A 26168-nucleotide genomic window follows, 5' to 3' on the forward strand; every position below is an offset into this window, starting at 1 on the left:
AGGGCCCAGCCAGAGGACACTGGCAGCTTGTGTCCGGGCTGGGTGCTGAGAGCAATAGCATCTAACACATTGATTTGGTCTGTCTTTGCATTGCCCTCTGTTCATCATTCATTCAAACTCCTTCGGAATCTGATACCAGCCTTCGCAGCCTACCCTGTGGCTGGGGGTTGTCATGAGGCCCACTCTGGTTATGAGTTAAAGGGTTGGGAAGCTCCTTCTCAGAATGGGAAAACCAGACATTCTGAATACATTCTTCCTGTTCCAGTCTCCTTGATGCCACCATTGAGGCAGCCATGTTATGACCAGAGGGAAAGAACCTAAGAGCTGAAATGACACGAGAAATGGACACGAAACCCAGAGAACAAGCTTTGCTGTTGCCATGGAGTGTCTTAGTTTGGCTTTTATTCTTGCAGAGTGACACCATGACCACAGCAGCTCTTACAAAGGAAAACATTTCATTGGAGCTGGATTACAGCTCCTGAGGTTTAGTTTGTTATCATCATGGGATGGGGGGGGCAGCATGGCAGTGTGCAGGCAGATGCGGTGCTGGAGAAGGAGCTGAGAGTTCTACATCTGGATCCACAGGAAGCAGAAGGAGACTGTGTGCCGTGCTGGGTGAGCTCCAAGCCCCCACCCCCAGCCCGTGCCCCAGAGTGACACACTTCCTCCAGCGAGGCCATGCCTCCCAGTAGTGTCGCTCCCTATGGACCAAGCATTCAAACGCATGAGTCTATGGGGGCCACAACTATTCCAAAACCACCCGGAGTCTTACCCCCTGTGCTACAGAACCACCTGCCATCATGTGGCTGTGTGGTCATCTGCAGAGCAATAAAGCAAGCAGGATGAGGACAGGATTCGGGTGGGTGTCTGTGGTGGTCACTGTGAGGTTAACATTCCTTCATAGCACAAGTGTGGACAGGCTGCCCTGCCCAGCTGCGCAGGGCTAGCGTGCAGAGAGGTGAGAGCCGACAGAAGCAGGGACCCTTCGGTGCTATAACAGGAAGATGAGCTGCCGCACTTGACTTGGGGAGGGGACTTCCTGGTAGGATAGCAGCCTCTTAGTCAGCCACGGTCCTGTCAGCACTTCCAGTAAACCCGCTGGTTCACCAAGCTGCACTAAAGCATGGACTCTATAATTTATTTATTTATTGGTCTACTGTCCCATCTGGGATTTTTTTTTTTTTTTTTACTATTTTCCAAAGAAAAGTCAGCCCCGCTTGGGAGTAGCCACTGTGCAGCTTTTGGCACATGGACTGGTGGCTCCTGGTTAAGGCATTGTGAATCCTCTTCTTACAAATGAACACACACACTCCAGAAACCACACGATTTACATCCTGAGCAGTCAGGAAGGAAGGAGGAGGGCAGCAGCCTGGGTCTAACACATGGCTTCCCCTGACTTGAAGGAGGGCTTGCAAAGTGACAATTTGCCCTGCCAGGCTCCGCCAGACTCCGAGGTATAACATAGGAAAGAAACCAGGGATGGAAATTTTTATTTACACAAAAGTTGGAATATTTTATTGAATTATTTGATTAATTTTTTTATTTTTTTTACATTTAGTGAGTGTGTGCATGTGTGTGTGCATGTGTGTGTGCGTGTGTGTGTGTGTGCGTGTGTATGTGTGCATGTGTGTGTGCGCACATGTGCTCATACGTAGGTAGAGGTCAGAGGACGCTTTCAGGAGTCACTTCCCTCCTTCCACCTAGTGGGTCCCAGGGACTCAACTCAGGCCATCAGGCCTAGTGACAATATCAATCTTCTGATTGAGTCATCTTGCCGGGCCTGAATTCTTAGATTAAAAGAAAATAGTTATTCAGTTACTTGTTTGCGTCTGTGTGAGTGTGCAGACGTGCACGCCTGTGTCTGTGCTCGGGGCCTGAAGAGGGTGTCACGTGCTCTCCTCTGTCACTCTGTGTCCTCCTTTGAGGCAGGGTCTCTGGACCCTAGTGAGCCCAGCAATCATCTCATCCCTCCCTCCTCAGAGCTGGGCTCCCAGGTGTGTGAGCTGGGCTCCCAGGTGTGTGAGCTAGGCTCCCAGGTGTGTGAGCTGGGCTCCCAGGTGTGTGAGCATTAGGGATCTGGCTTTTTACCTATGTGCTGGGGTCTGGACTAGTCTACATGGCTGCCCAGCAAGACTTTTTAACCACCGAGCCATCTTTCCAGCCCCAAACTTTTTAATTTTTCATTCTTAAAAGCTGTACTATTACTTTTCAGGTATGAACAGCTCTTTTTTAAAAAGACAATAAGGCTTGCGGACAATTAAAACACATGTATACTACAAAGTGAATCTCCCAAACTCTTCTCTTTAGTCCTATGAATTATTTATCAAAATCCAGAATTTGAACTTATACATTAAAATTTTTTAGTCATTTTATTGTTAAAGTCATGGAGTCAGGGCTATGGAGATGGCTCAGTGGTTAAGTGCTTGCTGCTCTTTCAGAGGTCCTGGGTTCAAGCCCCAGCAACCACATGTAGGCTCACAACCATCTGCAACTCTCGTTCCAGGAAATCTGATGCTCTCCTCTGGCCTCCCGATGCATATACATTGTACACAGAAATATATCCAGGCAAAACAGTCATATACATAGAATAAAAATAAATGAATTAAAAAAAAGAGAAATGGAGTCATATTACATATTCTGTATTCTGCTTTAAGGTATGAGCAGCATTTTTTTGTATTTTATACAAACAGATATAACTTTGCCATTTAAAGCAATATAATGGTTTCTGTATTGGCTAGCTATTGCTGAGTAACATATTGCCACGGTCAGTGTCTTTTGTTTATTATCTCACAATTTCCGTAGGTCAGGGGTCTGCACATAGCTTTGTCTTGGGGGTCTCCATTTCTGGTTCTCTCACTTGGCTCTAATTTAGGTGTCTGGAAGGTCTGAGTCTTCTTTTGAAAGTCCTATGGGGCCAGATCTCCTTCCTGATAAAACTCAGGTACTTTTGGGTTACTTCACTGGGGGCTTGAGTTCTTCAGTGGTTGTCGGGCAGAAGAATTGGCCTCAGTTCATTTATCCTTCTCCAATATGGCAGCTTGCTTTTCCAAAGCCAGTAAAGCAGTGAATCCGATAACAAGATAGAAGTTACAGCTGTCTGTCACCAAATCACACTGGTGACATCCACTTATGTTGAGACGTCCCATTGGCTAGGAGCAAGTTATGGGTCCTGCTTGCTTTTGAAGTCATGTTCTGACAGGAAGCTGTAAGCACTAGGACCCAGGGACCATGGGGCCACCATCTGCTTAGCGTGTGTCACAGTCTCTCACTTGTTCATTCTTTTGCTGAGGAACAGCCAAGCTGTTAATAGTTTTCAATCAGTGCAAACAGTGTCACCATCCCAATGATCTTACCTTCAGGAACTGAAGATTTCAGTGAAAATACCTGAAAGTGAATTTCTCATCCTAAGGAGGATAGACTCATGACCAAGAACTATATCAAAAGTATACCCAATGTACGAGCGCAACAGCTCTATGGCGTGAATCTCCCCACGCTGATACTGAGCCTTTAACCATCTGTCCAGTTTCTCCTTGGTGGATGGGTAATAACTGGTGTCTCTGTTATTTAGTGTGCAGTTGTGTCTTAGTAAAGTTGAATACTTTTTTGTTGTTGTTGTTTCTTCAGCTGCTTATCTGTGTTAGAGTTTTGGTTAGCTAAAAACCCCTTTTGAACCAGCATAAGTATTAAAATGAAAACTCCTGCTTCTCCGAAGGGAAGCTGAAGCAGCTCTCTTAACCGATAGTGCTTTTCCTTGTGCGATGACAAACAGCATCTGTCCCAGCATCTGGAAGTCACCCACTTACTGTTCACAGACCGGGGACTCAGGGACTCACTTCCCTATGAGTGCCTCTGACCTGTTTTCTTTTTCTTGCTGACTGGCCCTTCCCCTTACTCAGAGTAAGGATCCTCATAGCTACCCAACCCTAACCCGAACCAGAATCCGAACCCAGCTCTGTTCCTGTCCCTGTGATGTTTCCATCACAAAACAGATGCATATGACATCAGGCATCATAATGCAATATCTTTCCTGGCTCCTTCCAGATATACCGACAATTAAAAAACTGATATGTATCTTTTAGATTTTAAAAACTTTCCCCTATGTGTCATGATGATGTTGAGATGAAGGTCGTGCCACTGCTGAGGAGTAATGGCGACAGTGATGGTGGCAGCTGCAGTGAGTGAGGCGTATTGTCCACCACTGAGCCTCTGGCTAGCCTGAGAAAAGCCGTTCTCAACCCAAATGATAAACCTTTTTACTGGAGATGGCTCAGTAGTTGACAGTGCTCGCTATTCTTGCAGAAGATCCAGATTCGATTTCCAGTTCCAGGGGATCCAGTGCTCTCTTCTGGCCTCTATGAGCGCTGCACATACATGGAGCACATACATATATGCACACAAACACACACATAAAATCTTAAGAAAATCTTTTAACTTTTTATTTCCCCCTATTACTTTTATGGTGACGTTGAAATACCAAATTAACCATTTCTAAGATATCTGCTTGCGCATGGCGATTTTCTCCATTGACCTGAGGAGCTTACAAGTCTCCTCACCTCTTTGCAGACACCAGCAGCGACACTGAAGTTGGACAGACTCAGCTCCTTCACCTCCACTCTTTGGCCACATGACCTTAAGAACAAGTGATGTTTGGAGATCATACTCTGATTTGCAGAATGGAGATGACAGGGTTTGGAGTCTGGGGTGCTGGGAGATACAAAGTGTTACACGTGCAGATCACTTGGATGCCTTCTGCTGTCTTCCTGTGTCCCGGAAGCACACCACTGAAGCCCTCTCATTCTGCAGCACATTACAGAAGAGGGGAGTGTAAATATCCATCGGAAGAATGGGTGAGTACTGTGAGCACCCCTTCTATGTTTCGTCCTTGGACCTTTTGTTGGGTACTTTTTAACTTTTTTCCTCACTCAATTTAATTTTAATTGCTTGGTCAAGATCTTCTTCCAAGCGCTAATGAGGTTTTTATTGGCATTGCAGCAAATTAATGGGAGAGTTTAGGAAGAACTGGCCATCAAGAATGTGGTCATTGGCCCTGTACATCTTTGCTATTCACTGGGAAGCCATACCAAGCCATGGGTGTCTGCTGTTTCTCTTGCTTCTTAGGAACAAGCCTCGTGTGCATCGCAGAGACTGGGCTCTTAGGCTCTCAGCCAGGTTCTCCAGTATCCTAACTGCGGGTATCAACAGTTAGGAGCACTTGGCTTTGGAACCCAGCAGATACTGGCATGAATCCACTCAATATGGGTGTGACCTTGAGAAAATGCCTTGTCACTGTGAGTCCCGACCTCAGGTGTGCCCATGTGCTGCACAGCCTACCTCGCTGCGATCTTACAGGCAATGCTTTTCTGGGCTGCCTGGCGTGACAGGGTTGCACAGCGATGTCCTGCATTAGGGTCACTTCCTGATATTACTTTATATAAATACTTCATAACTGTAGGCAGTGCGCTACCGCCTGACTCTCTATCCTTTGCAACTGCTAGCCACCTGTGCTAGCCACCAGGCTAACAACCTCTAGAACTCTTGAAGGCATGGAGGCAGGGTGAGAGCAGGGCATTTCAGAGGAGATGAAGGCTAAAGGAAGGAGGTGTTCTTAGAAAGAGAGCAGAGAAAGGCCACAATGTGGAAGAGAGCCCCAAATGTGATAGATATTTGGAAGGGAAATGCCCCACTTTACCAACCCACCACCTCTACACTACTCCCCCTGTCCTACAAGCAGGAAGATGCTGAGGCCCTCCACATCCCTAATCCCAGAAGGCCTGTGATCCTCAAGGCAGGGGGGCTGGCCCGTCCTCTCAGTGGCTGCTGCCTGTGCCTCATTCAACCATGGGCGCTTCAGACTCCTTGCAAGGGTCCCAGATTCTCAGGTCTCCCATGGGCCATGGCCTACCAAGTAACCGTATCTCTGCCATCCATTCTCAGCGCAGGCAGGCAGTGAGACTGGCAACGCCCCTCAATGTTAGGCCTGGTCTAGTCCCAGGGAGCCCTCCCAGGGGGAACTGAGAAAAGCTTCAGGGAGTGTGGAAGGAGGCCAGATCCTGGCTCCCTGCCCTGCCCCTGCTCCCTCATGGCTTCTCTGGCAGTGTTAATCTTCACCTGATGACAGGGGGCTTCCTCAGGCCAGAAGGGCTAGGTGACCTTTCTGAAACAGGGCCAGTTTCTAGCTCTGAACACCCACTGCTCACTACCACCGCTCCTCATGCAGGTGTTGTCTCACCATGGGCTCCCCAAGTGACATGACATGCATTAGAAAGTGTCCCTCGGGAAAGTTGACACACTTCAACGAGCTGGTTTGAAGAGTGTAGAAAAGGGGCTCTTTACAAGAGGATGGGTGGGCTTGTGGGCGCCATGAGAGCCAATGCTGTAGCCTTAGCCACCGCTGGGCATTGGTCCCCCAGGGCTGACAGGGGAGGGGACACAGCGAGTTCTAGGCAGAGATAAATAGAACATGCCTGGAAGCAGCTGCCCCTTTCTGTAGAGGGAGACATCTATCTCCAACAACCTACAGTGTAAAAAGCAAGATGGAACACAGCCCCACCCTCCCTCTCCCCTGTCCTGGAAGAGCTCCCCACAGTGGGAAGGCAAAGGAACCTTTTAATGCAGAGGGTCTTTGGGGGTGTAGAGATGGTCTGGGGGTTGTTAGCCACCACAGGGAAGCCACACCCCAGGGTCCAGTAGAGTAATGGCTCACACCACCCTCACTCTGAACCCAGCTCTGTTGGATGTATCTTGCTTTAAATTTTCAATCCCCCTCACAACTGTTTGAGGTTGATGGCATCATCTATAGCAACCCTGTTCCACAGAGATATCAGGTACTTGATTGCCTTGGGAGCCACACTGCTGGGACCTAGCCCCAGACTGCCTCGCCCACAGTCTGAGGGCAGAGGGACAGCACACCCATCTGGGACATCCTCTTCCCTAGAGTTAATGCACTGTGAAATGTGCTGAGGCTGGCATGTTTTGGGGTGTCAGCATGGCCCCTAGCAGAACAGGACCACCCCCAAGTGCAGGGAACAAGCCAGAGCACATCAAAAGGAACTACCAGGTCATCCATGTCAGCTAATGGCCAAGAGGCCACTAAGCATTGAACCCAGCTTGCCAAAATCGGTGACACTAGGGTCCCAGCCTGGTTCTTGTGACTTAGAGGGAGGCAGGCAATGGGCTCCATGAATGTGAACCTCAGCTGCACCACTTTTCCGGTTGCGATCTCAAGTGTTTATCTCACTGGTCTTTCTTGTGAAGAAGGACTTTGCACAGCCCACGGGCCCCCAGGAGGCTTGAGAGAGAAAGTATAATCTGATCACATGCTGAATAGACATTTCTGCTCCAATCCCATGTGGGACAATGACCCTATGAGAAAATGGGGCTGGAGCAGTCTTACGTCTAGCGGCACTACAGCCTTCATAATGTCTCCTGTGTTTGGGATGCTGCTGGTGCTGGCAGTCGGATGTGCTGCCAGGGGTACAGAAGCATGGCGTGGGGTTTACAGGCAGGATGTGACACTGATCATGAGAATTCACCACTTGTGTCTGCCTCCTCCCCTAAAACAGGGTTTCTTTGTAGAACTCACTCTGTAGACCAGGCTGGCCTCAAACTCAGATATTCTCCTGCCTCTGCCTCTGCCCTTGCCTCTGCTTCTTGAGTGCTGGGATTAAAGACATGTACCGTCAAGCCCAGCTCAACATTGTTGTCTTAATTTGGCTTTTATATTGCTCTGCTAAAGACAATGCCCAAAAAACAAGGTGGAGAGGAAAGAGTTTATTTCATCTTACTCTCCTATGTCACAAGGAAAATTAGAGCAGGAACTCAAGTGGAAACCTGCCGGCAGGAACTGAAGCAGAGCCCTTGTCCCCCACAACCTGCTGTGCTTCCTTCCTTAGAGCAGGCCACTGGGTAGGGGGGCAGCCCCCACAGAGAGCTGGGCCCTCTCACAGCCATCATTAGCTAAGAAAATGCACGATAGACTTGTCCACAGGTGAATCTGATGGAGACATTCTTCTCAGTTGAAGTTTTTCTTCCTCTATGACCCAGGCTTGTGTCAAACTGACTAAAAATCTAACCAGTAGAACTGGGTTAGCAGTCTGAACATTTACTGCGCCATGTTTTATTATTACTAAGAACACACGGTAATAATATTCTCCCAACTAATTTGCTGTCAAAATCTCACGCTGTGTTTTGCTTGCCCTTCTCTTGATGATGTCTGGAGGCTTCACGGAGTGACTGACCCCTGAGGCTTTGTGTGAGCATGACACAAACCGGCATCACAAAGTCTACTGCAGGGCGTGTTTTTACCCGTAAGCAGTTCAGAGATGCAATTTGAACTGGTCTTGAGAGACTGCAAGCTGCATCAGCTGGAGACTAAACCCTAGGCCAGGGCTCCCCGCTTGGGCTGGATGTTAGACTGCACCGCAGACGTTTCCATTATGCTTGAGCCCGGGTGCTCTGCAGGGGACTCACTCATATCTTAGGAGTGGGGTGGGGGTCAAGCTGTGGTTAGAGAGGATGGCAGCCCCCAGGAGCTTAACTGTGGCTGGGGAGAGGAGGAACCAGAGCGCTGGCTGGTTCTTTGAAGGTGAGTCCAGAGACCAAGGACACAGATCTTGAGGGAAGGGGAGTGAACTGGGGAAGGTCAGAGGACTCCCTTTGCAGGTCAGAAAGGAAATCTATAAACATTCCACAGACAGGAAGCTCAAGTCAGGAGCCTGTCTGCCGGCTGCCTCAGATAGGACCTGTCACAGGGCAGGGCTTCGTAAATATTAGCTTAAGAAAGTGAGATTGGGCATGTGCCCTCTAAAGGGCTGAACTTACAACTCAGAGTTTCTGTGTAATCTGTATGTGTTGCTTTCCTGTCTAACGAAATAACACAAATCAGGTGGTTCACACAACAGAAACCACCTTTCTGGGATTCTGGAGAGGGGACATCCAGGAGCTCAGATCCTTCTGCCCCGTGCCCCTCCCCAGGCTTCAGTTGCCATGTTGTCCCTTGGCTCATGGGTAGTGTACCTTTCCTGTATCTAACGTCTTCCCTCTGTTCATACTTTTGTGGACCCAGTAGTTCCCGCTTGTCAGGACTCTGAATGATGGGGTCTCTCCCTGATGATCCCATCGCATTTGTCTGCTGAGACTTTGCTATGGTTTGGACGCAGTTTGAAGATTCCCCTTAATGTATTCAGTGGTAGCTTGGCCCTCAGCATGATGACGCTGAGAGGTGGTGAGGCCTGCGTGGAAGTTGGTTAGGTCGCTGGGGCATTGCCCTCGGAAATGATTAATGCCAGCTTTGTGGAGTGAGCCCTCGTGAGTGCCAGTTTGCACGTGTTTTGTCTCTTCTGCACACAGCTGTTTCTTCTCCTTCCTAATTGTTACGATGCCAGTACAAAGTTCCTAAAATTCTGAGCCAAATAAACGTTTGTTTTTTTACACAAATTACCAAGGATCAGGTATTTTGTTTATAGAAACACGAAGCTGACTTCAGACATGCTTCATTCCAAAAGAGTTAAGTGTTAGTGCTAACTTCAGTCTTTAGGGTGACACAATTCTTATGACCTTGCTCACTTGGGAGCTTAGCCATTTAATCCCTCGCTTTCTTTCTACCTCTGCTGAGTATGTGATGCTTACTGTGTCCCAGATGTTGTAGGTCAGAACGGTCAATGAGCAAGACACTGCTGCCAAGGAGCTCACAGCCCCAGAAGAGCAAGCCCATAAATAGGTGATAGGAAAGCACTGGAGGGAAGGAAGGTGGGGGTGAGGGAGGCCACTGAGAACACTCGAGGCCAGTCAGTGAGCTCTACCTTCCTAATCCTAATCCTTTGATACAGTTCTGTTGACTGCCCCTGCCACCATAAAATTACTTTCCTTGCTACTTCACAGCTGTAGTTTTGCTGCCTTCTGAGTCGTGATGTAAATCTGTGCTTCCCTGTGGTCTCAGGTGACCCCAGCTACAGGCGGAGAGCAGCTTCTCCAGGCTGCTCTGCTTCCTGCATGAAAAGCCCCAGCGAATCTATTTTCATTTGCATCCAAGTACGCTGGCTCCTGTTTCCCAGGCATTTGGAAGGCGGTTCCTTTCTTCAGTGCAAGAAAAATAACAGACTTCCAAGCGCATGCCAAGCTGAGCCTTCTCATTAAATCTTTGTAACAACTTTCTCAGGATCTGAACCTTGGGCTCCAGTGTCCTCAAAACTCTTGCCCTGAACACTGATTCCGACTTGTGGCTGCCACTGGGAAAACACGAACTCCCCCTGCTTGGATCTACAGTGATCCAGCTCCAAATGGCCCAAACTTCCAGTTGGAAGAAGACCTTAATTCAGGGGTGGGGAGAATCCATGCCCCAGGACTAGTCTGCACTGAGGTTTGGGTGGTGGTCTTGAGCTCTGCTTCCCACCAGGGTCCCAGGGGCAGAGAGATCCCATGGCTTTTGGACTGTGGCACAGCTCCGCTGGTAATGTTGCTGGCTGATTTCATCTTAGAACTGCTGGCAAGTGTGGAGGAGTGGGTTTGGTCCCCCAGGTTGGTTTACTCCGGAGCCAGGTGCATTGCCAACCTCCAGTGTTCCCAGCCTCCACTTTGTGGGGCATCTTCGTGGATCCCCAAGATCCTGGCTTGTAGCCAGCCAGCTTTGCATTGCTCATTCCTATGACCTGTCTCAGACCCAGCACTGACTTTTCCAAACACTGGGAAAAGGACCCAGTTTTCAGTTTTACTCTTGTGTCCCTGAAGAGTTTCTGGTCCTCATCTGATTTGGTTTAACATTCATTAAGGCAGCCTATGACAGCCCTTGTGTGTGTGTGTGTGTACCCTGACTGAATATCACTGGAGAACATAAATGTGTGTGTGTGTGTGTGTGTGTGTGTGTGGTTGAAATAAAGGATAGAAATAATTAATTCCAATAAGTGTAGTCAGGTAAAAAAAAATATGCTGAGATATTGTGCTAAAAGAATGTACCACTGGAAATCCTGAAAGAAGGCAAAGGGGAAACAAAGTAGATGTTGTTATCCAAACAACGCATTGCTAGGCAACCGCTGAAGAGGGGCTGATACCTCTAGTGGTGACAGGGGAAGATGCTTGGGACCAGCTATTGTCCAGACCTGCCATCCGAAGATCAGAAGGAGCATATATGGAATGAGAATAGAGGTTTCTGTCACTTCTTGTGACAGGAAGAATGTATTTAAGAGGAACCACAGGATGGGCCAATGAATTGGAGGACTTTCTTAAGAGTCTCAGTTTCTATGTGGTAACTCCTAAGGTGGGAATGAGAAAGCAGATTCTGCAGTGGCTGTTGTCAAAGAACTGGGCAGTTGAGCAGAGGCAGCCATGATTCACATCACCAAAGGAGGTAATTTATGTGGCCACAAAATGTCTTTGTTTCTGCCTCATTTGAAACACAGATGCAGTGATGTTGGGCTCAGTTCAGACACGGCACACTTTGAGCTGTGTTTATGCTCAGATGGGAACAGCATGTCCTGCCTGCTGATGAGGCTGGCGTCCTCTTTCTTGTCATTACTAGGGAACGGGATTTTATGTCAAATTTTGGGAAAAGTATATACACACACGTCCATATATACACATACATATATGAGTATGATTATATATGTCAGAAAGTAAATGACTTAGCAATACGGTTTTCTTTTAATCGACAGGTTTTATGGTATTGTTGAGCTCTGAAAATTTCACACAAAAATAAATATTTCTGATGTCTGCTGTTATCTGTGGGAATACATACCAATGTTGACCTTTAATATATATGTATATATTAAAGGTATATGTATACAAACATATACATATACATATATACATATATATTCCTATAAAACATATATGATATATATGTATATATATATATAACATAAATATTGTAAGGCTCTCTAGGAATTGGGGTTTTGGATCTCCTGATTCATGCCTTCTTGTGTTTGAACTTAGAAAATCTCATTAGGATGCTCGTGGGCCAGGACTGGTAGTGACCCTTAAGAAGAATCTATCAGGAAAAGAATCCAAGTTCAGAGGAAAAGCTCCATTCGTGTGGCTCTAAGTCCCATGGAGCCAGCCTCTCTGGTTTGCAGAGCCTTGAGGAAGAAGAGTATAGAAAGGTGCTCCCCAGAGGCCAGCTGACACCCAGAGGTTGGAATACTGAGGTCCAGCAGTAGGGCCGGGTGGGTTGATGCAGCAGCTAGATGCCCGCCCACAGGGTCGAGCAAGACTGGTGTTCAACAGCGACCCCTTGTGGCCATAACAGAAGCTGTCTAGGGGCCTGTGAAGATTTATTTGTGTGGCTAATGAAACCCAGGTGCTTAAAATCAAGACTTCTCTCCCTTTCTAAGGAATACCTCAGGGTCTCTGGGCAAGTCAGGGCAAGTGGGTGTTCACGCGCAGTGGAGAACAGAAAAGAGCTGTGTCCACGGTGAACGAGGAGGAGCCAGGCAGTGCGGCAGGAACGGTGAGAAGGAAGGACAGCCCCAGGAGACCGCGTGGACAGCCTCGCTGTCTCTAACTTTGCCTCAATGCTTGGCTTCTTCTCTCTGCTGCAGCCATTCCGCTCTTCTTTTTGCTCATCCCCACCTCAGATAGTGCTGCTCCTTGGCCTGAAGACCCCTTTACATAGCTGGACTCTTCTTCATAGGGGCATAAACTTCATATTTTTAAATCTTTCTTTTCCGAAAGAAAAATTTCAAGGGCGTCAAGCAATGTTTGCCACACAGCGGGAGCCCAAGGTCTCGGGGCCCTTCAGCCCCGGCACTGCAGGATGATTCACAGCAACCTTTGACCTCAGGTGGCCCTCACTTGGTGGAATTAAGGGACGTGCCAGCCAGACTGTGCCTGGCTGAGACCTAAACTTTGAGGAGGCCCCCCCATGTGTGTGTTTGTGCGTGTGTGTGCACGCGCGCCTCCCAGTCTGTGTGAGACACCCTTGTGAGGCTCAGTTTCCTCTTCTGAAGACATATAGGACGCTGGCCCACCCTGTGTGGTAGGTTCCATGCCAGCAGCTTTTAGAAGTGAAGGGAGAACAAAGCAAACAAGCACGTTCATTCCGATTTCTGTGGGCAAGGAACCAAGAGGTCATGCGCTAGCCCTCCTTCCTGGAAGACTAGGGCAGAATCTGGGCAGTGAACAGCTTAGGATCATGAAGGTGCAGAGCGGGAAGACACAGAACATGGGTGAATTTGAGAGTGGTCACGGGGACAGGGGGGAATGAAGGTCTGGGTCAGAAACACGGGGACTAGAATGAGGTCACAGATACTCACAAGCCTAAGCTGGCCTCTGCCGTCCCAGATACCAGATACTCTGTTCTCCCTGCCCAGCTTAAATCCAGAGGCAGCGTCATCTCTGGTTCCTGCTTGTGTTGCTCAAATATTTGCCCTTCCTCCCAGCAGTGCTCCCCAACGCCAGTGCTCCCCACCACTAGCGTTCCTAACTATGAGTGCTCCCCACCATCAGTGCTCCCCATTACTGCTGCATTTCATTGTACACATTTGGCTCCTTTTAGGACCCTGGATTCTTGTTGATCTTTCTAGTCCAGTCCCCAGCTGAAAGACTCCTTCTGCAGTGTTCCCAGTGACAGTGGGCCATGTGCTGGTGACAGCTGCCATTTGGAGCCATCATCTGTGCCCCGTTGGCTCCTGTGGTCCACACAGCTTTTACGCTGATGGGCTGAAGGCAGCAGGATGGGAAGCACTTGGGAGAGGCCCAAGTCCAGGAAAGATCTGAGTCAGGCCCACGCCACTTAGCTAGCACGGGAGGAGGACGCAGGCTGCTCTGACCAAGGGGACTGCTTCCAGAGGCCTCTAGTCCTCAAGTAATGACTGTGCCCGGACCCACACTAGCGGGCTGAAGGCCTCCTTGTGACATCCTCTGGCAGCAGGAGGGGGCCAGGTAAGCACAGGTAAGCTGGGGGTTCTGCATGGCCTTGAGCAAGTCCATCCCCTCACTTCCGGTGGCAGACCCTCACCCCAGCCCAAGCCTGTGCTCCTGCAGCCTGCAAAGGCAGCTCCTGAGGAATTCCCTAAAACACAGGTGACTCTGCCTGTCCCCGCCCACTGCTGCTTCAAGGTCTCTCAGCCCTGGGTTGGAACCTTTCCCAGAACTCCATCCATCAGGGGCAGAGCCTTCAGGCATGGCATGGGAAGAGAGCTGATTATTCTGAATATTCAAACAGGCTGGGGTGTTCTTCGTGGCTCTGGAGCTTGCAGTTCTGGGTCCTTTGGTTTCCTGTGTCCTAAGGAACCCTGCAGAGAGCAGCAGAGCCCTTGAGGTGGCCTGTCTTTCCTGGCAGCTGAGAGGCATGGGCTAGCCGTTCCCTGGCCTCCCTGGCCTCCATTTCCTCGTCTCTCTGGTGGGGGCATTGGCAGAGAGTCACAGAGTCATGGGAGGAGGGAATGAGAGGTTGAGACATTCCCAGCTTAGATGCAGGCGCACAAACCCAAGGTTTTCGCTTGTGCTGCCTTACAGCACAGCCTGTCTCAAGCAATTTCATGTCCATTCCGCAAGTACCGCTGATGTTCTGAGCCTGATTTTCTGGACGGCTTTATTCAAGGCTCTCGTGCAGCTTGCATCCCAATGGGAAAATAAATAAAAGATGTGAGAATCAGATGGTTTGCACGGCACTAACCGCTCCGAGAAACCTGTGACAGTGGTCACCCAGGGTGTGGTAGGTGGGGTGGAGCAGAGCTGGATGCTTGGAGGATGGATGGTAGAGTGGGGGGGTAGTTAGTCTTGGGGGATGGAGTCTTAGAGAGGAGGCAGGACATGGGGGAAACTTCAGCTAGACCAGCCATTGGGTAGTCCTCCCATCGACCCCTTCGAGGTCCCTCATGGGGCTCAGGTGGTCTCCATAAAGATCCTCCAGCTGTCTCCAGACTCACAGGTCTAGGCTAGGACCCTACACCTGACTCGCACTCCGGCTTGCTTGGCCAAGCTCCTGCTGGGACAGGCTGTTATTTATGAACACATTTGAGTTCAAGCGCTCCTGGGGGACAAAGATTGGGCTATTTTTTCCTTCCTGTCTTGGAACCCACAGACAGCTTGGCGCAGTCAAGCTCTCGAGGCCAAGAGAAGGAATGATTTAATCAGTTCCCCAGCTGATTTAATCAGCTGCCCAGGGAGGGGCAGACATAGTGAGCACAAAAGGCCACAGTCCAGGACAGTCAGCATCTCCGGCTCTCGTGGAAGGCCATGACGGCTGATCAGAGCAGTGGGTAGCATGTAGCTTGTGGAGACACCCTAATACAAACTTCTGACAGATGATAAGCATCGCTGTGGCCCTACCGATCTGTTTCATTGGCACAGATGGTGACACACACTGTCTCAGGAGATGAAGGATATTTAGTCTGACAGATCCCAGGATCTAGCTAGCTGTCACTGAGTAACTAATTGCCCCAAAACTTAGTGGCCCAAAGTGTAGAAATCTTACAAGCTCACACCATTTCTGTGGGACAGGGATCTCCAAAGCCTTAGGCGATTCATCCTCTAGGCTTTGTCAGAAGCAGCAAACACTGGCCAGAGATCAGGCATCTCTATGCCCTGGGGTGTACCAGATGGCGCAGAGAGCGCGGCCTTCAGGCAGAGGGCAGCTCTGAGGCTGTGCCTGGAGAAGCATGCTGGTCACCAGCCCTTCTGTCCTGTATAATAATCTCTTGTTAAAAGCAAAAAAATGCAGCTGGGCATGGTGGCACACAGCTTTAATCCCAGCACCCGGGAGGCAGAGGCAGGGCAGGGGATCTTTTTGAGTTACAGGCCAGCCTGGTCTAGAGGGAGTTTTATGACAGCAAGGGCTATGCAGACAAACCCTCTCTCTTCTCTCCATCTCTCTCTCTTACACACACACACACAATGCATTCAGGTTTATGCTAAGTGCACATCTCATTCCCAGAATAGAAAAACAAACAAACAAACAAACAAACAAACAGGCAGAATCCATCCTCCTCTGAGAGCTTTTTGCAGTGAGAACGAGCAGACTCTGTAGCTTCTATCGAAGGTCCAGAGCTAAGTAGGGCTCAAGACCTGTCAGACTTCAGTAGTTTGGGGCAGCCTGACTCTGGGCAAGCCATTTCTCAGACTTAGCTTTCAAAAACCTAAACTAGAGGTGCAGACCAAACTTCTAGTTACCGCCCTCCTCCAGGACCAAGCATGTGAGCTGTGCTTTGTTCTTGGTGACCTAGCATCCCACTGCTGGTCTGTCACCTGTGCCTGGTCTGTGCTTGGTGTGTGCCTGGTCTGTGCCTGGTCTGTGCTTGGTGTGTGCCTGGTCTGTGCCTGGTCTGTGCCTGGTCTGTGCCTGGCCCCAAGCACAACCACTTTAATCCATCCTCCACCCTGAAGCTTAAAAGCCCTTAAAACAGGCACAGCAAACAAATGAAAATGTACCATCTTCCCCCCTGAACTCAAGCTTCCTGTTAACGTCTTAGGAAAAGCCAGCTACCCAAGACCTGAATCCCCACGTTCAGCGAAGCCCAGAGGGGCCTCATCTCCCAGTGATGGCACAGAACAAAATGATGCTTTCTTTCCTTGGATCTGTGGGCTCTGTCATGTCCAGGTCTTGACATAATCCCAGCTGGGCTCTAAGGCCCTGGGCAGGCATACCGTTACCGTTAAACGCCATTTCCCTCATCATCAAAACAGAGAGGGCAGCACCCACCTCTCAGAAACATGATGAGGGTGACATTAAATGAGATAATTATATGCAGAGTGGCAGATGCGCAGCAAGCGCTTGTGAGAGGGGCCTATTTTTACCTCTGTAAATGCATCTTCAGACTGAGCCAGGCTTTGCTGAAGCTCACCCACTGAGAACCGCTACTGGCTTTGAATGCCTGGGGTTTATTAGCCCACTTCCCTCTCCCGAGACCTTACTTCCAACACTTGACTTCATTTGGCAGATTGGGAAACTGAGGTTTAAAAGAGGTAAATGGAGGAGAGGCTCTGATCCACTCCCTAGAGGTTTCACATGTGAAATCTTTTTATAATTGTTTTTGGTTAGGTGTATGTGGGGTTGGGTGTAGGCACATGGAGGTGTGCGTACATGTCATGCTGTGGGGGTGAGGGTGTGAGGGTGTGGGGGTCATGAGGCCTGAAGTGGTTCACTCAGGAGGGCACTATACCACCATGCTACGCCTTTCCCTTTTAAGTAAATGGTTTCTCCACTAGAGGAAAACGCTTAGGTGTAAGATGTCAAGACATGGGCACAGGCCAGGATTTCCGGAAAAGGACTCCAGTAGAACAGGAAATGATTCCAACGACTGACAAATAGAAAAGCTCCCTTGCAACAAAGGAAACAACCAACAGAGCCGTGAGACTGTCTATAGAACAGAAGAAAATCTTTACCAGCTATGAACCCAGGAGGAGCTTAATATCTAGAATCGATAAGACTCTGAACATATCCCAACAGTACATAAGCTAATGAACTATGTAGACTGCTCTCAAAGGAAGAAATACAAACGGTCCATAACTGCTTGAAATGGTTCAACAACTCTAGCTAACAATGACATGAAAACTAAAATTACACTGAGATTTCATCTCTTCCAGTCAGAGTTCCTTTCATAAAGAAGAGATGCTCACCTGTAGTCCTAGCACTGGAGACGCTGGAGCAGGGGTATTGCCATGTCTCTGAGGCTGGGTTAGGACACGTAGTGAGGGCTCTGGCCCCCGACCAGCCAGGTTTACAGAGTGACGTGCTGTTGGGTGCGGGGGGAGGGAAGCAGGGGATAGTCCTTGGTGGAGGACTCGCCTGGCATGCGCACAACCCTGCCTTCTATCCCAGGGCCACATACACGGGGCGTGGGCTCACTCATAATCCAAACACTAAAATGGTGGTGAGAATCTCAAGTTCAAGGTCATCTTCCTCCTAATAATAAAAGGCAAACTAGGGATATATGGGACACTATATCAAACTGAAAAAAGAACTGACAAAAAAAAAGGAAGGAAGGAAGGAAGAAAAGAAGGAAGGAAACTAACCAGTGCTGTCAAGGATGTAGATAGAGAGGATGCTTGTACTCCGCTGAAAGGGATGCAGATTAAGACCAGCCACTATGTAAACCAGTATGAGGTTCCTTGTGTACTACCATGTGACTTAGCTACTGCACTCCTGGGCGTGTGCTTGAGCACACGGGTTTATTGCTTTTCTGTTCACAATAGCCAGAATGTGGAACCAGCATAGATGTCCATCAACAGGCGAACAGGGAAAGAAAATGTGATCCATATATAGGTGGAATTTTATTCATCTGTAAAGAATCATAAAATACAACATTAGTAGAAAAGTGGATGGAACAGGAGAGCTTTGTGTTAAACTCAATAAGCTAGACTTTAAAAAGACAAATACCACATATTTTCTCTCATATGCAGAATCTACAGTAAAATTTAGGGGCTGGAGAGATGGCTCAGCAGTTCAGAGCACTGCCTCCTCTTGCAGAGAACCTGGGTTTGGTTCCCAGAACCCTTATGGAGGTCCACAACCATCTGTAACTCCAGTTCCATGGGATCTGCTGCCCTCTCCAACCATCACGGGCTTCTGCATACATGTGGTATATACATACACTCAGGCAAATGCACATAAAATAAAATACACTTAAAAACATGCATTGTGTGATCCTGTATGTGTGTGTATGAGAGAGAGATAGACAGAGATAGAGAAAAAGACAAAGAGACAGAGAGAGGTGAAAGTAGCAAGTGGACTGAGAAAGGAGGAAGACAAGAGAGAGTAGTGGAACCTGCGTAACAAAGAGGTAGAAGCTCTATTTGATAGGAGGAAGGCGACCAGCAAGAGGGGATGATGGGGGCTGGGGAAGACCGGCAGAGGCAACTGAAAACAAAGTATAATGATATATGTGTGAAAATGTCACAATGGAACTTGGTATATGTCCCAAAAGAAAACAGACCATTAAAAAAGCTAGACCCTTTAACACTGAGTTCCTCAGCTGGTTGGCAGTCGTAGCTCGTCCTAGGAGTTCACTAACATCAGTTCTTGCGCAGAATATTTTGAAGCCCCTTTATCAAGAATGCAAAGGCTGTAGTGAGCAGGTGGGCAGTGGTCACCTTTGAAAAGCGGTTCTGTATCAGCAGATACGAAATGCACACGGCTCACGGGCAGCTGCAGCATAAGGGTAAAACAAGCCCAAGACCAGGGTGTTCTGTTTGGCTTCCATTCAGCGAGAGCTATCGAGACAGTGCTTGGGAGACAGGGTTCAAGCCAGCAGAACAACAACTTAGCATCCCCAGAACAAACCTTCTCCGCACCCGCCATCTCTCCTGCCCCCATTCTTTGCTGTGGCGTGAAGACAACATCAGACCCCTTTTCTTGGCAAGAATGCCAGGATTCTTTGTGGCAGATTCCTAATTCTGTTCCCACACTGAAAATGAGGGTTAGAAGCTAGACAGTCTGGCCATGCTGTTGCACCTCCAAGGACCTTGCTTCTTTGCGTGGGATGTCTTTTTACAGGCTTGCCAAGAGGACTACCCAAGACACACAGAAGACACTCAGGGGAGCGCCAGATCAGGCTAGTCCAGTCTGAGCTGTCCGCTCTATGTAGAAGCAGGATTCTCATCTGTACTCTTCTACCTCCTTGAGGCAGGCATAAGTCCGGTTGTCAGAAGGACTGTGAGTGCTTCTGACATTTGGGGAAGGGTGACAAAGCCCCCTCGGTCCTGCTGTGACTGTATCGGTCCCACACCAGCACAAAGAATTGCCTGCACAACTCAGGCTAGCATATGCCACCAGGCTGGACAGCAGGGACACAATTAGGAGGTGCTTGAGATGTTTGGACGGTGTGTGCGATGTTAGCAACTTAGGGTCCTGCTTGTAGGGAGCGAGGTGTGAATGGAAGTGAGACGCTGCCTGCAGGGGACTGGCCACTGCGGCTGGCCCTCGCCGCAGACCGAAGCGCACCTGCCTCTGTCAGATGCAGCGTTTCCAGCTAGCTGTGCAGGACCACAAACTCAGCCACCGGTGTGGGTGGCTGGTAAACTCCGCTTTCTAAAAACAGGCTGCGAGTCAAATTGTATTAAATTAGTGCAGATATAGGAAATGTACTGTATCACCCAATGATACTGTCAAGGATTTCAGTAGTATTTGAAATGACTGGCCCGATGTGACACATAACAAGAAAGCAAGGTCTGGAAGCTAGGCAGTAAAACGATTTGCTTCAGATTTGGCCTGTTGCTTTCTGGGTTTTGTACCGGGGGCAGGGGTGTCAGTTGGCCACACTACTCCTCTAGAATAACTGTTACGCTCTTCTTTTCCATCCCACACTCTGCTATTTTTTTCCTAAGGAAACAGATGTCCAGGTCTTCAAGACAAAAATGCATGCCTCAGCGTGTCTGACTTTCAAACCAGGAGGTGGGTTTTCTGAGAGCTCCTCAGAACCCATCCTTGTTGCTGCTCCTCATTTTCTCCATTTGTCTTGGCATTTCTGTGGACTTCTTCCTTGCTACATATGGATGATGCTGGCTATCAATTTCACTTTCTCTTCCTCTGCTTCTTCATTTTCTTGTGTTTCCTTTTCCTTTTTCTTTTTAGACAGATTCTCCCTGTATAGCCTCAGGCGGCTTGAGGTTGCTACAAGCTGAAGCCCATTCTGGCTGATGTAGCAAGCGCTGGGATTACAGGTGTGCAAGACCAAGCCTGGTTGGTTCTCTCTCTCTTACTCTCTCTTCTTCTATCCCTCCCTCCTTCTCTCTCCCTCTATCACCTCTGTCCCTTTTCTGCCCTCTCTCCCTCTCTCCCTCTCTCTCTACTGTGTGTATGTAGTCCAGAGTGGTCTCACACTTGATATGCAGCTAAAGATAACCATAAATCCCTCATCTTCCTGCTTTTCCCTCTTAAGTATTAAAATTACAGGCATGCATCACCTTTCCTGGCTTCTTCCTGGGTCTTTCATCTCATATACAGCATCTGTATGCTTTGTTCCTCTTTAATCCAAATGTTCGCATTTGGATAGAAACTGTCCATCTTAACCACACTCTAAACGGAAGTGGAAAGAAGTCCACTTTCCTGAGCTGTGTTCATCTGTTTCACGTTATTATGCTGAGCTGTGTGGGCCTGGGAAGGTCATAAACAAAGAAGGTTGATTTAGTTCATGGTGGAGACAGAAGATCCAAATGTCATGGTGCAGGCTGTGGTGAGGGCCCTCTGGGCTTCGGCACACCACGGCGAGGCAGATGGCAACGTGGTAGCAGGAACACTTCTGAGGGAGCTACCTCAGGGTAATACAGGAAGCCAGGGAACATCGAGAAACCGTGACTGCTTGCTTCCAGCATCTCACCCTGCAGAAGTAGGAGAAGAGCTTCCATCTCCAGAAACTGCCAGTTCCTCCCAAGGGCCACACCCAATGACTTTGGCTCTCACCCAGGACTACCCCAATGAGGACACAGTCCTGCGAATCCGTTATCTTCCAACAATGCTATGGCAAGGTTTCAGCACAGAACACCACCTCAGAGACACACCCAAACACATGCACTAAGAATTGTTTTACACTGTTGTAACTGTCCTGGCTGCTGCAAAGACGTTCTAAGAAGACACTGTGACCCTCCCTTTGCTATCAGACTGTAGACACATTGGTACACATGGATTGGAATTGGACCAGGAATCCCACGCTGGAGGAAGGAAAGAACTCATACCTGGTGCTTGCCAGAGGAGGAACTTGCCTCTCGGGGAGAGCGGTGACGCAGTTCTGACCACTGGAGCCCACACAGTGAAGGGTCAGTGATGGGCAGGACCACATGTTGGCCAGGACTGCTTAATTACCCAAATGGTTTGTGCTCTACTTAAACCTAAGCCCCGTGTCAGGACACCAAAGACTGACTTGGGAGGCCACAAGCCCTTTTTAGTTTTCCTTGTCCCCAGTGTGGGCACATTAAAAAAAAAAAATCTCCTTTCTCTGCTTATCAGTACTGCTTGACTGTCTAATTGTCATTTTGAGGACAGTGGCCAGGACAACCTTTTAGGTCTGTCAGGTCCAAGTTCTTATCTTAAAACTCTGGTGACAGTATTGGTGAAATGTAATGGAAATTTTGGTTTCTTTAAAAACTCAGTTATGTTATGTAAATATGTTTTTATTTTGATCCCAAGTGTGGAATTTTAGTTTGGCTTTAGTTTGTCCACATATGATAATTGCCTCCTGTTGGGTGTGGTCTTTGTCAGCTGGTAACAGCTTGCCTCATGCAGCACAGAGAGGGACGTGGTCAAGGACTCTGAGGAATATGTGTATATGAGCCCAGAAAGAGAAAATGTGGCGTGCAGTGGTGGCTTGTGGCAGTTTGGAGAGACCAGAGACAGACAGTGTGGTGGGTTAGAGCAGACCGACAGAGAGAAATGTTTCAACACAGTAGCTTGGAGGAGACTGCTTGCTTAATTTGCTTTTGACAGAGATTACTATAGGTCTAACAAACAAACAAACAAACATGAAGTCTAAACAGCCAGGAGAAATAAAGGGGTCTGTGCCCCACCTCCCAATAACATTCTCTCTCCTACCTGTGGTTGGTGGGTTGGAAGAATGGGGCTTTAAGGAACCCCAAATTAAAAAAGAGTTTGAAACAAGCGCAACAGTGAACTATAATAATAAAAAGGAAGACATATTTTCGGTGTCAACCATTCACAGCAAGAGCAGCTTGGAAAGAAAGGAAAGTTGAGTGCTTCTCCACAGCTGCTGGAATCCTTTTGTTCTCAGGATTTTTCTTGTCTTATCCCATCACCTTCCATCAGCTGCCTTCCACCCTCATTTTCTGAAGAAAGAACTGAATGTTGGCTGGCCTGAGCCTTGGTACATCCCTGCCTAGTTGGCACACCTTGGGCTTTGTCTTCTTTGGCCTGGGTGCTCTTTTAAGCTCTTTGGACAGGCATTTCTGATTATAAATGGAATGAGTGTCAGGAACATGAGTGTCATAGGGCCTTTCTCATTTCAAGTGAGTGTAGCTAGGGGCCAGGGTCCTGTCTAACAATGGCTGCCAAAGCCAGCTGAACCAGTGGCTTCTGGACATATTGTCTTATAAACTTGAAGAATGAATTTTTCAGATGGCAGAGAGGGAGTTTTAGAAAAGGGTCTTCTTATAAGTGAAAGCATAGGGGAAGGGGAGCAAGCAGGGATGCAGAGCTAGGGTGTCCCAAGGATGGTTGCCACTCCGGTTCCTTGTCTAAGGGTTAATAAGGCTCTGAGAGGCTGCCTGGTCCGATTGCCTCACCACTGAGGTGTCCATGCTCTCCTCATCCAGTGGAGTGGTGTTTCAGGTGAGACCCCAGGCCTGTGAAGTGCCTGACAACACAGCATAGTTGTGAGGCAGCTGTATCCCTTAGGTTGTCGTATAAATGGAGAAGGAAAGCCAGAGACCGGAACACAATCCAGCATCCCTAAGCATTTGTTGCTTCTGGACAGGACAGAGGCCCTACATACAAGGTCATACCTGGTGTCTGACTAAGGAAGGGCTGCCTGCTGCCAAGGACAGAAAACAGAGATGCTTGTTTTGGGGTCCAACCATTTCCTTCCTTCCTTCCTTCCTTCCTTCCTTCCTTCCTTCCTTCCTTCCTTCCTTCCTTCCTTCCTTTCTTGAGGCTTTCTCTGTGAAGCACTCCTAAAACTCTGTAGACCTGGCTGGCCTGAACTCAGCTACCTGCCTCCCCAGTGCTGGGGTTAAAGGCATAAGCCACTATGCCCAGCTCTTTATTTAAAAAAAAGAAAAAAAAATGCTTATAAGCTGGAGAGATGGCTCCAGTTAAGGGCATCCAGAAGACGCTGGTTTGGTTCCCAGAACCCACATGGCGGCTCACAACATCTGCGACTCCAGTTCCAGAGGATCTGTGCCGTCTTCCAGACTACGAGGGCATAGTGCACACACATGCGGTTTGCATAGACAAACAGATACACTCATTGGCACACAAATAAAAATAAGTATGTATTTAAAACCACAATTCTTACACAGTTTTCCTTTTACTGAAAACAGCTTTTTTTTTTTCCCCAAAAAGTATCTGATTATGGTCTTTCCTCTCTCTACTCCACCCCACCCCCCTCCCATCCGGATCACCTTCTTTCTGTCTGTCATTAGAAAACAAATGGGCTTCTGAGGAATAATAATAAAATATGATATAATAAGGTAAAACAAAACCCAGCACATCAGAATAGAACAAAACAAACGCATAGAAGGAAAAGAGCCCAAGAAAAGGCACACGAAACAGAGACAAAGACCCACTCATTCACACACTCATGAAGACCATAACAACACTAAGCTAGAAGCTGTAATATATACACAAGGAACTGCACAGGAAAAAGAGAAAAATATATAAAGAAAATGAAATAAAATAAAAACAAAAATTAAGATGAAAATAAAAAATCCGACCTGACATTATAAGCCACGGAGCCTTTAAGGATGTCGCTGAGCTCATTTTCTGTTGGCCGGCTACTGCTGGGCATGCAGCTAGCTACCCTTAGTGGTGGTTTGTTCCCCAGTCACACTCCTTTGGAGGAAACTAAATTTTCATTTGCAAATGATTATCAGTTAGACATGGCTTCTGGGTCAGGGATCCGTGAGCATGAGTGATCCTTTCATCTTTTATACCGTCTTCATTTTCTTTCTTCAGCCTCTTAAAGTCTTTCACTTGCTTGGTTAGAGCCCACCTCCCCTCCCCCCCCAAGATATTTTACATTATTTGAGGTGTGGTGGGCCTCCCACCAGGAAAGACTACTCAGGGGTTCATGCCAACAGAAAGCTTTTATTAGCCTGATGGTGACTACGCTGGGTGTTTGGGATCCCAATGTAGAGCCTTTCTCGGGGTGAGGTTTTCAGCACAAAAATTCTAGCCTAGATTTACATACTTCAGTTAACAAGAACATTTAGCCAGAGGCAGAATACAGAAGCTAAAAAGCAGGTTAGTACTTTTAGATTTTCCCAGAACTATGAAGGTCTTTGTTTTTATTTTGGCAGGTGGTGCTGTCTGCGCTGAGTTTTATGGCCTGAGTGGTACTTCTGTCATGAGTCAGCTGTGCTAAGGTCTGTAGACCTGTTACAGAGGCTATTGTAACAACAACAGAGGCTCTGTGTTGTTGCCATGATTTCTTTCTCAGTCCATTTGTTGTTTGTACATAGGAGGGCAACTAATTTTTGTGAGTTAATTTCATATCTAACCATTTTGCACAAAGTGTTTAACAGCTGCAGAAGTTTCCCAGAGGAATTTTTAGGGTCACTTATGTATACTATCATATCATCTGCAAAATACTTTGACTTCCTTCTTTTCAACTTGTATCCCCTTGATCTCCTTCAGTTGTCTTACTTGTTCTAGCTAAGATTTCAAGTACTATATTGAATAGGTATGGGGCCAGTGGACAGTCTTATCTTAGTGCCTAAATTCCACTAAATTAGTGCCTAATTTTAGTGGAATTGTTTTGTGTTTTTCTCCATTTAAGTTGATGTTGGCTCTGGGCATGCTATAAACTGCTTTTACTTTGTTGAGGTGCATCCCTTGGATCCTGATCCCTCCAGCACTTTCATCATGAAGGCCTTTTCTGCATCTAATGAGATGATCATTTGGGTTTTGTCTTTTGGTTTGTTTATATGATGAATTGCACTTATTGATTTAAATATGTTTAACCATCTTTGCATCTCCAGGATGGAACCTACTTGATCATGGTGGGCTAACTTTTTGATGTGTTCTCAGATTCAGTTTGCAAGTATTTTATTGACTATTTTGTATTTCTGTTCATAGGGGAGACTGGTCTGTAATTCTCTTTGTTGGTTCTTCTTGTGGCTTGAGTATCCTGATAACTGTGTAAAATAATTTGGGCAATGTTCCTTCTCTTTTTATTTTGTGGAATAATTTCAGGAGTGTGGGCATTAACTCTTCTTTGAAAGTTTTGTAGAAATCTGTGCTAAAACCATCCATCCTGGGGCTTTTGGGGGGGTAGGTTGGGAGACTTAATGGCTGATTCTATTCACCAGGGGTTTAGGCTTATTGCTTATCTGATCTTGATTTAACTTTGGTAAGTGGTATCTATTTAAAAAATATCCATTTCTTTTAGGGTTTCCAATTTGGTAGCATGCAGATTTTTTTTATGGGATTTATTCATTTTCTTTTTAAGGACTGCTGTTGTGTTCATAAAGGCTATTTTAAGGTCTTTGCCTTGTGCTTCAGCTACAGCACAGTTCTCAGTTCTCGGGGCCTGCTGTGGTAGGCTTGCTGGGCTCTAGTGGAGACATAT

This window comes from Psammomys obesus, unplaced genomic scaffold (assembly GCF_907164565.1).
Source record: "Psammomys obesus unplaced genomic scaffold, mPsaObe1.curated_primary_1811, whole genome shotgun sequence".
In the NCBI taxonomy this organism is placed as follows: Eukaryota; Metazoa; Chordata; class Mammalia; order Rodentia; family Muridae; genus Psammomys; species Psammomys obesus.